This window comes from Mirounga leonina, unplaced genomic scaffold (assembly GCF_011800145.1).
Source record: "Mirounga leonina isolate KUSES-001 unplaced genomic scaffold, KU_Mleo_1.0 Mir_151, whole genome shotgun sequence".
NCBI lineage: Eukaryota > Metazoa > Chordata > Mammalia > Carnivora > Phocidae > Mirounga > Mirounga leonina.
The window spans coordinates 90866032-90875603 of record NW_023270377.1 but is presented as its reverse complement, the minus strand read 5'-3'; the positions used below and the strand labels follow the sequence as shown (position 1 = coordinate 90875603).

The window sequence follows — 9572 nt, the reverse complement described above, 5'->3', positions numbered from 1 at the left end:
GACTTTTTCTTTCTCTGAAATTATAATGAAGCCTACCAAATCTTGATGCTCCTACCCTGTGACAATTCTAAGCAAAATTTGCTTTTTTTTCTGCCATTGATTAATATTGGCTCTAACTTGATGTCAAACTATAACATGACTGGTGACTACCTTCTCTCTATCACTGTAGTTAAAATAACGTACCATGATTTACTACACATACAGAGTTCTCTGCTTTCAGGTTCTTCCCTTTCCTCATTTTGTGTTACCTCTGTCCTTAAGTATACCCCTTTGAAGCTAAAAACAAATCAGAACAATTGTCCATGGATATTTATCCGACTCCTGATGATCATCATTGAACTGGACATTTGCTACAGAACTAGAAAATAAGGGATTTTAGGAGTATGTGAATAATGTTTTTTGATGTTGAGTTTGAGGCAGTTTCACTAGTTAAGAAAGGTCTTATTTAAAATTCTTTTTTTTATTATGTTAGTCACCATATAGTACATCATTAGTTTTTGATGTAGTGTTTCATGATTCATTGTTTGTGTATAACACCTAGTGCTCCATGCAATACATGTCCTCCTTAATACCCATCACTGGGCTAACCCATGCCCCCATCCTTCTCCCCTCTAAAATCCTCAGTTTGTTTCCTGGAGTCCGTAGTCTCTCATGGTTCATCTCCCCCTCTGAAATTCCCCCCCTTCATTTTTCCCTTCCTTCTCCTAATGTCCTCCATGCTATTCTTTATATTCCACAAATAAGTGAAACCATATGATAATTGACTATGTAAACTGTAAATTTATTAATAAGCCCAGGAAATGTGTGCAGTTCTTTTAAGTGATTTCTGTGCCATTTAAAAATTCTTATATGCTATGTATTTAGAAGAAAATATCTATTGATTGGTTTGAATGGTCATTTCTATATATAATAGAGGAAAAAGATTAGACAAGATAAAGGCTAATAAATCCCTGATACCTTTCAGTGGCAGAAGTTTGATACTTCTAATTCCAGATAAGGAATAAGGTGGCCCTTTTCTGTGCCAGCAAACCATCTAGTGTTTGCATTTATTATAACATTTTATCACATTGCTTTATAGTTATTAGTAATCTTGTTTGGTTAGCTATACGCTTCTTGATGACAGTGAATGTTTTTTACTTTGTAGCATTGCTTTATACGTTGGAATATCTTTTGGCTGCAAAAGAGAGGAACCCAACTCAGACCACCTTAAGCATAAAAGAAAATTTATTGGTTCAAATATTGAAAAGATCCAGGTTCCAGTCAGGTCTTGGTTTAGGGAGCCAAATGATTTTTTTTTTTAAAGATTTTATTTATTTATTTGACAGAGAGAGTGAGAGAGCACAAGCAGGGGGAACAGTAGAGGGAAAGGGAAAAGCAGTCTCCCCACCAAGCAGGGAGCCCGATGTGGGGCTCAATCATGGGATTGATCGAGGGATCGATCTTATGGGGATCGATCCCCCTGTCAGAGATCATGACCTGAGCCGAAGACAGATGCTTAACCATCTGAGCCACACAGGTGCCCCAAGCCAAATGATTTTTACCAGCAATCTCTCTTTGCCTCTCATGCAGATGGCATATTAGCTCCATTTTCTCTCCTAGAAGACTCCCCCCAAATAGCCAGAGAAGATGGCCTGAGGAAGCTGTTGCATACTTGGGACATGTAGCTTGTAGTGGGAAAGTTAGTATTTTTAATTTCTCAGACAGAATACTTCCACAGAAGGCTCTTATCAGTTCACCTTGTGTCCCATGCTTATTCCTTTGTGGCAGAGAGAATAGAAGACTTAATTGCCCATGCTTGAGTCATGTGTCTGCTCCTGAGGTAGGTGGATGTGGTCAGCCCCACCCAAACCACAGGAAATGGGAGATAGAGGATTCCCAAAAGGATTGGATATTGGGAAAATAGTCACTCTGCTAATTAACATACTTTTTTTGCATCTAAAAGATAATCCAATAAATGTTGAATAAAAAGATAGGGTGTTATACGCAACTAATGAATCATTGAACACTACATCAAAAACTAATGATGTACTATATGTTGGCTAATTGAATGTTAAGAAAAAAGAGAAATAACCAGTCATAAAAAAAAAAAAAGATGAAAAGAATACCTGTTTATCCATTTGACTATTAAATATTGTCTCCCTCAGAGTCCAGTGTGAATCCCTTTTCCCAGATACCCTAACAGTTCCTTGCAGCCATGATCTGCTTTTACACCATTGGATTCATAGTTGATGTTGATGGGGGGGCATTAATTTCAGAACGGGACATTGTTTGAAGCTTTTCTATATTGTCTTGCCTTGATATCTGAACCCCAGCATCCATGATTTAACTTTTGATGTACCTATGAAACTATCACTAAATACTTACAGATTTGATTTAATTTTATAAAGAGAAATGATATGACATGACAAATTTTCATACAATCCTTTAATCTCAACATTTAAGATTTGGGAGCAAATGCACTCTTTACGTGTAGACTTTCTCTCCCATGGTGTTAGAAACACAGAGGACTCATGACACGAATTAAGCTAATGGATCTCCTTACTGGGTAGTAAGGATATTATCTTCTTTACCTTCTGTTTCTCCATATATACAATGGTATATTACTCAGCCATCAGAAAGGATGAATACCCAACTTTTGCATCAACATGGATGGAACTGGAGGAGATTATGCTAAGTGAAATAAGTCAAGCAGAGAAAGTCAATTATCATACGGTTTCACTAATTTGTGGAACATAAGGAATAGCATGGAGGATATTAGGAGAAGGAAGGGAAAAATGAAGGGGGAGAAATCATAGGGGGAGACGAACCATGAGAGACTATGGACTCCAGGAAACAAACTGAGGGTTTTAGAGGGGAGGGGATTGGGGGGATGGGTATTAAGGAGGGCATGTATCGCATGGAGCACTGGGTGTTGTACGCAAACAATGAATCATGAAACACTACATCAAAAACTAATGATGTACTGTATGGTAACTAACATAACATAATAAAAAAAATACGGACAACAGAACCTTCTATCCCAGGCTTTTGTGATAAGAAATGAAATTACATTTTATTTCATTGCCATCATTATTTTGACTAGTTTTGTCAATAATGAAACGTGGCTGGTATTTAGAGTACTGAATAATGCCCATTGTTATGGGAATAGGGAGTGTAGGTCTAGAATGGGGCTAGGGAATCTTAATTTCTAACAGACACTCCAGGAAGGTCTAATATAAAACTAAATGGGTCACAAAATATAAGATTTTACATATACATAGTAGATATGTGAGACATATATATCATTTATATACATAATAGATATATAGCAGAAAAGTGATCTTTGACAGTTATTTACCTCATACTTCAAATAATTTCCATTATTTATTCATTTCATATTTATTTGTTGCTGAGGACAAGAAGTAAGACCAGATTCCTGGCTTCCAGCTCTCCAACAGTGGCTTGAAGATTACAGGCAATCGTTTTGAAACATGTGTATGTATAAGATTCACATGGTGAGCTTGTTAAAATGCAGATTATAGGATCTCATTTCCAGACAGTCTGACTCAGTAGGTCTGGTGTGAGATCCCCTAAACCTCCATTTGCTCATACCCCAGGTGGCCTTTCGAACACACTTTCAAAGCCAATACCCTAATACATGTGAAAATTCTCTGAAGTGTAATCATTATTCTGAGGAGGTAATGAGGTTATTCTGTTTGATTTCACTACAGGAATGGATTAGCAGACTTACAGGAGAAACTTGTCACCCAGCAATACCTAAGCCACTCCATGATGGGCTAGAAAAATGCCCAAATATGCCACAGAGGAACGCAATGCCCTTGAAAACGGGTTCACAGACCAAAGTTATAAGACTGGGCTGATATTAGCAGTTTTATTGCCAAGTGAAAGTAATAGTGAGGGAATCCCTGAATCATTTCTATTGAGTTTCCTAACATAGAATTCAGCCTTGTAAAACTTGCAGGTGAGTCAAACCTTTATCCCTCCAGTTGCTGAGAGATCAAAGGTCTAACAGGAGATTTTTTCTGGCTCTAGATATCGATTCTGCCAAAACACTTATTGGTCATCAACTGCAGGTGGAGGGGCCATTAATAAATGTGTTCCTCTCCAGTTTTCTTACAGGTTATCCCCAACATATGGCAGTCTTATAAGCTATATTTTTTGAAAGGAATAGCTTAAAATTTATCCTAGATTTTAAATAGTCACTTAAGATGCACATAGCATCACCTAAGTACTGATCATACCAACCACTTTCCCAGCTCAGCAGGCCTTTCTCTGCAGTCTCTGTATTGGAAGTATTCCTGTTGATGGCTGCTTGGCTTCTGAGCCCTGAAAGACTGCAGAATATTCTTCCTTCTCTCCATCTGGGGACAGACCAAGTCCCTGGAATTGTTCTAGGGTTTCTTTCATTCTAGATGCACTTGCCTAAGGAAAAAAACATTGAGATTGGGATTGCATTTTTCTTTTTGTAGGGCAAGAGCATCAGTTTGCATTGCAGTTGTAGACATAATTGAATAATGAATATTTTTGAAAAAAGGATTCAATACACAATAGAAGCACACCTCCCCCAGATAGCACTTTCTCTTAAGGAATTTGCATATCTATTGCTTATATCCACCAGACTCAGTAGTTAGTGGATCCTGCTAAGTGAATATTTAAATTTTTAACAATTTGTATGGTTTATTTAGCTGTCTATATCATTCTCTTTTAGCATGCCAACAGGTAATATAAAAGCACAAGAGCTGTAAATTAGACTCCAGCCCCAAATGAAATATGATTTATATTTTATAGATAGTAAAAACATGATTTTTATGTAATCCCAGGCTCCAATGTCATAATAGCCACCAATTAAACAAACCAACGTTTTCATTGGGATGTTACCTATAGAAGTACCATTTAATAGCTTCTATATTGCTGAAGACAACTGGATAATGGACATTGTGCTTTTTTTTAAATTAAAAGATATAGTATTATGGAATAGGTTTTCTTTTTAAAGAAACTGAACACAGGCACTTTGGAATGCATGAATTTGTTTTGAAGGATCTGAAATTCAGGGACAAACCTTGATTTCTTTTTTTTAAATTTTTTTACTTTTTTACTTTTTACTTTTTTTAAGATTTTATTTATTTATTTGACAGAGAGAGAGATAGTGGGAGCAGGAACACAAAAAGGGGGAGTGGGAGAGGGAGAAACAGGCTTCTCATGGAGCAGGGAGCCCGATGCAGCCCGATGTGGGGCTCGATCCCAGCACCCTGGGATCATGACCTGAGCCGAAGGCAGACACTTAACAACTGAGCCCACCCAGGCACCCCCAAACCTTGATTTCTAATAACACTTTAAATCAGATCATGGCTTCTTCTCTCAGGAGTCAGCCAGGGCCTGTTTCTCTCTGCTTTCCTCTGTATAGATAAACAATCACCCAAATAAGGTTAGAGGCTATTTACTTAGAGCTTGCTATAGCAAGAAGTCAGCCACCATCACTTTGTGTCTGGTAGAGACTCAAAGGCTTGCAGAATGGTGGGATAGCTTTATGGTGCATAAAGGAAATGGTTTTGGTTATGCTCTGATGGGAAGTTGTTCAGGAAGCCTGCGGTGGCCTCACTAGAGGGTGAGTGCATCTTATATGATTGGTTTGAGGAGTGTATTTGGTTTTCTCTGGTTGGTCTTATGTTGGAAGAGGGGACAACACAATGGGGAAGCTGGCAGTCAGTGACCAACTCCTGGCCATTATGGGCCAGTTAGTGCAGAGTTTGCAGTTTGACTTCCTGGGATGGTTGCTGCAAAGTTGTGGGCCAAAGATCTATTGTCATCTATGGTCTGGCCATTGTCCATTTGTATGTTCATCTCTTTGTCCCCGCTTTTGATCATTCTCTCAATTGTGAGGATGAATATTTCACCAAACTTTAGAGAATCAGATCTTCCCCTTTGAGGATTGTCCAGTTGTCTCCATAGCCAGCAGTATCATGACATTTTCTTGACTCTATCCACTATTTCTCATCTACTAGCTTTTTGCTGTTATATCATCATGGAGATCATGATGAGCTTCTGCACAAGTGGAGAGAGCACTTGTGCAGAAGCATTTAAGGCTCTGGATAGGATGCAGTGGTCCAGCATCATGATCACTATGATAAGAACAAGAACCCAAGATAGGCAACCCTGTAAGATGCTTTGGAACTAGGAACCCCAATTATTCAACCCAGGCCAAGAGTTCAAGTCCCATAGGCTGTAAGGTTTGTAGGCCATTCTGTGTTGTCTGTTTCATTGATGCAAACACAGGTGGAAGTATTACTGGTGGCATGGACACCACCATAGCTGCACAACAAGAAAGCTAGAGCAGTGCAATTGCCCATCAGTACCTGTGACGTTGAGTTTAGATGGCTCTCTATTCCATTTAGGGCAGGATGGCATTGTTAATGACTTCTGCCAGAGTTGCTGATAAATGCATTACAGTCCTTCCTATTTGTATAATTTCCGCTGATGAGACTACTGCTTTGATTTTTAACATAAAGAATGAGTTATGTGAGCAACCAGGTAGAATGCCTGAATAATCAAGGATGGGCTTCGCTTTGGAGCTCTTGTCTGAGTTGAAATTTTGAGCCTTGGTGATTTATAGAATTAGGATCTCTGTGTATAGAAAGTATCAGAATACTATTCCTGAAGTACTTGAGGTTTTAGAATGAGGCAAACAAAATCAGGTATCCTGGCCACAAAAAAAGTAGTATCCTCTATTACTGGAATAGTAATCCTGGCATCAGGAATGAAGGAGTTGTTCATGAGGCAAGGTCAAAACCAAGACCTTACCTTAGCTGGGTTACTGGATCTCTGTTAGTTTCTTATAGGTGGCAATCATTTAACCCATCAATATGAAGGTTGTTGAATTCAATTTTAGAGTTACCTAGTGTCTGATCAATAGATTGTAATAATTGGTTATTTTTTTCTGGGAGAGACGGACACTAACACAGTCACAGATTGATTTGTTTAAGGTCATTTGTCCATGTAGGTAAAGTGTAAATGCCAACAGATATTATTCCCTATGGTCTCATTTGATGAGACTGGAATTTGCCAGAAGTTTTAACTATGGGGGTCTGGCAATTGATGACATATCCAGCAGATAGTAAGATTGAAAGCAGAGGCTACTATTTGGGATAATGTAAGAATGGCTTTAAAATGAGTATGTTCTGCTCTAACAGTTACAATAAGGGAAGAAAAGAGGAAAAGGTCATTATAGGAATAACAACTAGATGTTTATAGAAAATGAGAAGAAAAATTATTATAAGCAAACACCAAGTCTGTGTACTGGGTGAAAGTTATCTACTATCTGAGGTTATTAGCTTGTTTTGAAGATCTTGGGTCAGTTGCATACTACCAAAGACTGGCTGCTTCTGGTGGATCTCTGAGAATCAATTTGAAAAGCTGTATTGGAGTAGCCTTCAAATTTAAAATTGCTTCTTTAGCTGTGAAATATGAGCCCAATGATGGATTACCTGGAGTTTCACTGCTGTATTTTCACTGCTGTATTTTATTATTACACTTGATCTTAGCCAAAAGACCGAGAAGCGATGCTGCGTATTTATTATTAACAGAACTTCATAAGGTTCTTTCCAATGAGATTAAAGAGCAGTTTTTCTCTGATGTCTTTTCCAATAGATAAAAACGTCTGGCCCAAGATCATGAAAATGGGTTTAAGAAGATGTGGAAAGCTAGCCTTAAACTGTTGGTGATAGGACTGGGTATAATATATGGGTCCCTTACAGTATTTTACCATGATTGCATGTAGTAGGGCAAGCCTAGTATCAGAGGTGAAATCCTAAAATGCCTGTGCCTTCCAGTTACCACTTTACAGGATGATAACTGATGTGTCCTCAAAAGAATGGACTGTATGGCTTTAAGGGCTTGTGGATTACCTTTGACCAGAGGAGTTTAAGGGTTTCTGAAAGTTTTGATGATTTTAATTTAAATATTATAGTGATTCTTTCACCTTTTCCAGAAGATTGTCATGGTAAGCGCAGTGTAGTTTTTAAATAAGCGGTAAAGCCTTACAGAGTTCGTCGATAATGGTTCCCATAAAATGTGTTCCTTAGTCACTTGGCATAAAAGTTGGTCTGCTCTGGGTTGGAAACGCAAAATCAAAAAGCTTTTTTAAGCATCTGTAAGGGCTGTAGCTTTTTGGCAAGGAAATGCTTCAGCCCATCCTGAGAGTAGATCTACAATAACTGAAATACATTCAAATCTCATGGAGAGTAGAGTTTGATTAAAAACCATCTGAAGGTGTTCAAAAGACCCCTAGACCCCTTGGTTCCTGGTTATGTCCCACCTTTATAGTTTTTCCAGGATTATGTTGTTGACAGTTCACACATGTCCTGAAAATAACTTCAACTCTCTTTTTAAAGTTTTCTCACCAATCCTGATTTAAGACGGTAACCAATTTGTCTACACCAGGCTGAATAGTTTAATGGAGAAATTCAGCAAATATCCATCCATTTAAAAGCATCTGATGCCATCAAGTGGTTTTCTTGAGAGCACTGGAGATGGAGTGAAAGGTGAAACCAGATTTTTTCCATTCTTTCTTTTTGAAGTTAGGGGTTAAATATTAATATTTTATGAATTCTTTGAGTCATTTCAGAGATTTATCCTTTGAGGATTTGCATAGACTCTCACAACTTTTGTTAAGGCTACTTGTTTGGCATAATGATTTTGAGAGCATTTTCTTTAGCTTCCATATGATCTCTTTTTGCATGGTCTACAACCATAGTGATAACCACCTCTGTAAAAGTAGAGTGTATCTATTAGTTGCTTAATTTGTCCATTTTGGATGGAGGTTCCAGCGGAAGAAATACTCTTTGTTTCCAAAGTGTCCCAAAATGACACATTATTCCAAGAGCATACCTGCTATTGTATATTTGTTTACTCTGGAGGTTTTGGCCATCTGAGCTGATTTTACCTCATGTAGGGGGATTATATTCTAAAGCTTAAATTAGTGATGCCATATCCTGCTTCATAATATCTGGCTTCAGTTTTCCATCAACAAATAATATTAGGTCAGGATTCTCAATGGGAGTGTGTAACTGATCTGAGTGAAGTACAGAAAAATTCTCTAACTGAAGTCAGGCAATCACGAGCTTCCCCTTCTGGTGGGGGCAAGTGAATGGCAGAATTCAGGGTGGGGCTGCAGTGAATAGTAATGTGAAGGAGAGAATAGCAATGTCATAAGAGATTAATTGGCTGGCTGAAAAGTGTTGTATGTTCTCACAGTAATAATATGTCTGTGCTGCACGAGACCCCATGAGGTTCCATTGCCCTAAGACAAGGGTGATAAACCTTTGCACCAGGGTCAAGGATGAGGATATGGCAGGTGATGGGTTTTTGATGGTTCCCATGAAGTTGAATTAAAATCCCAAGGGCTTATCTAGATCACTCATGTACAAATAAAAGGATCTTTTATAGTTAGGGATGTTCAGGGAAGGAAGCTGTGGAAGAGTCTTCTCCAAGTTATTTATAGAAGCCCTGTTCATGTTTGGGCTTCCAGAGGAGAGAGGGTCTCTTACTCAGGACATTGTCAATTCATATGGAAGTGT

General features: G+C 38.3%; 1 pseudogene; it reads right to left on the bottom strand.

The window, feature by feature from the left end:
* Positions 1–7391: 7391 nt before the first annotated feature.
* LOC118012792 lies at positions 7392–7558 on the bottom strand (annotated as a pseudogene).
* Between the last annotated feature and the right edge of the window lie 2014 nt (positions 7559–9572).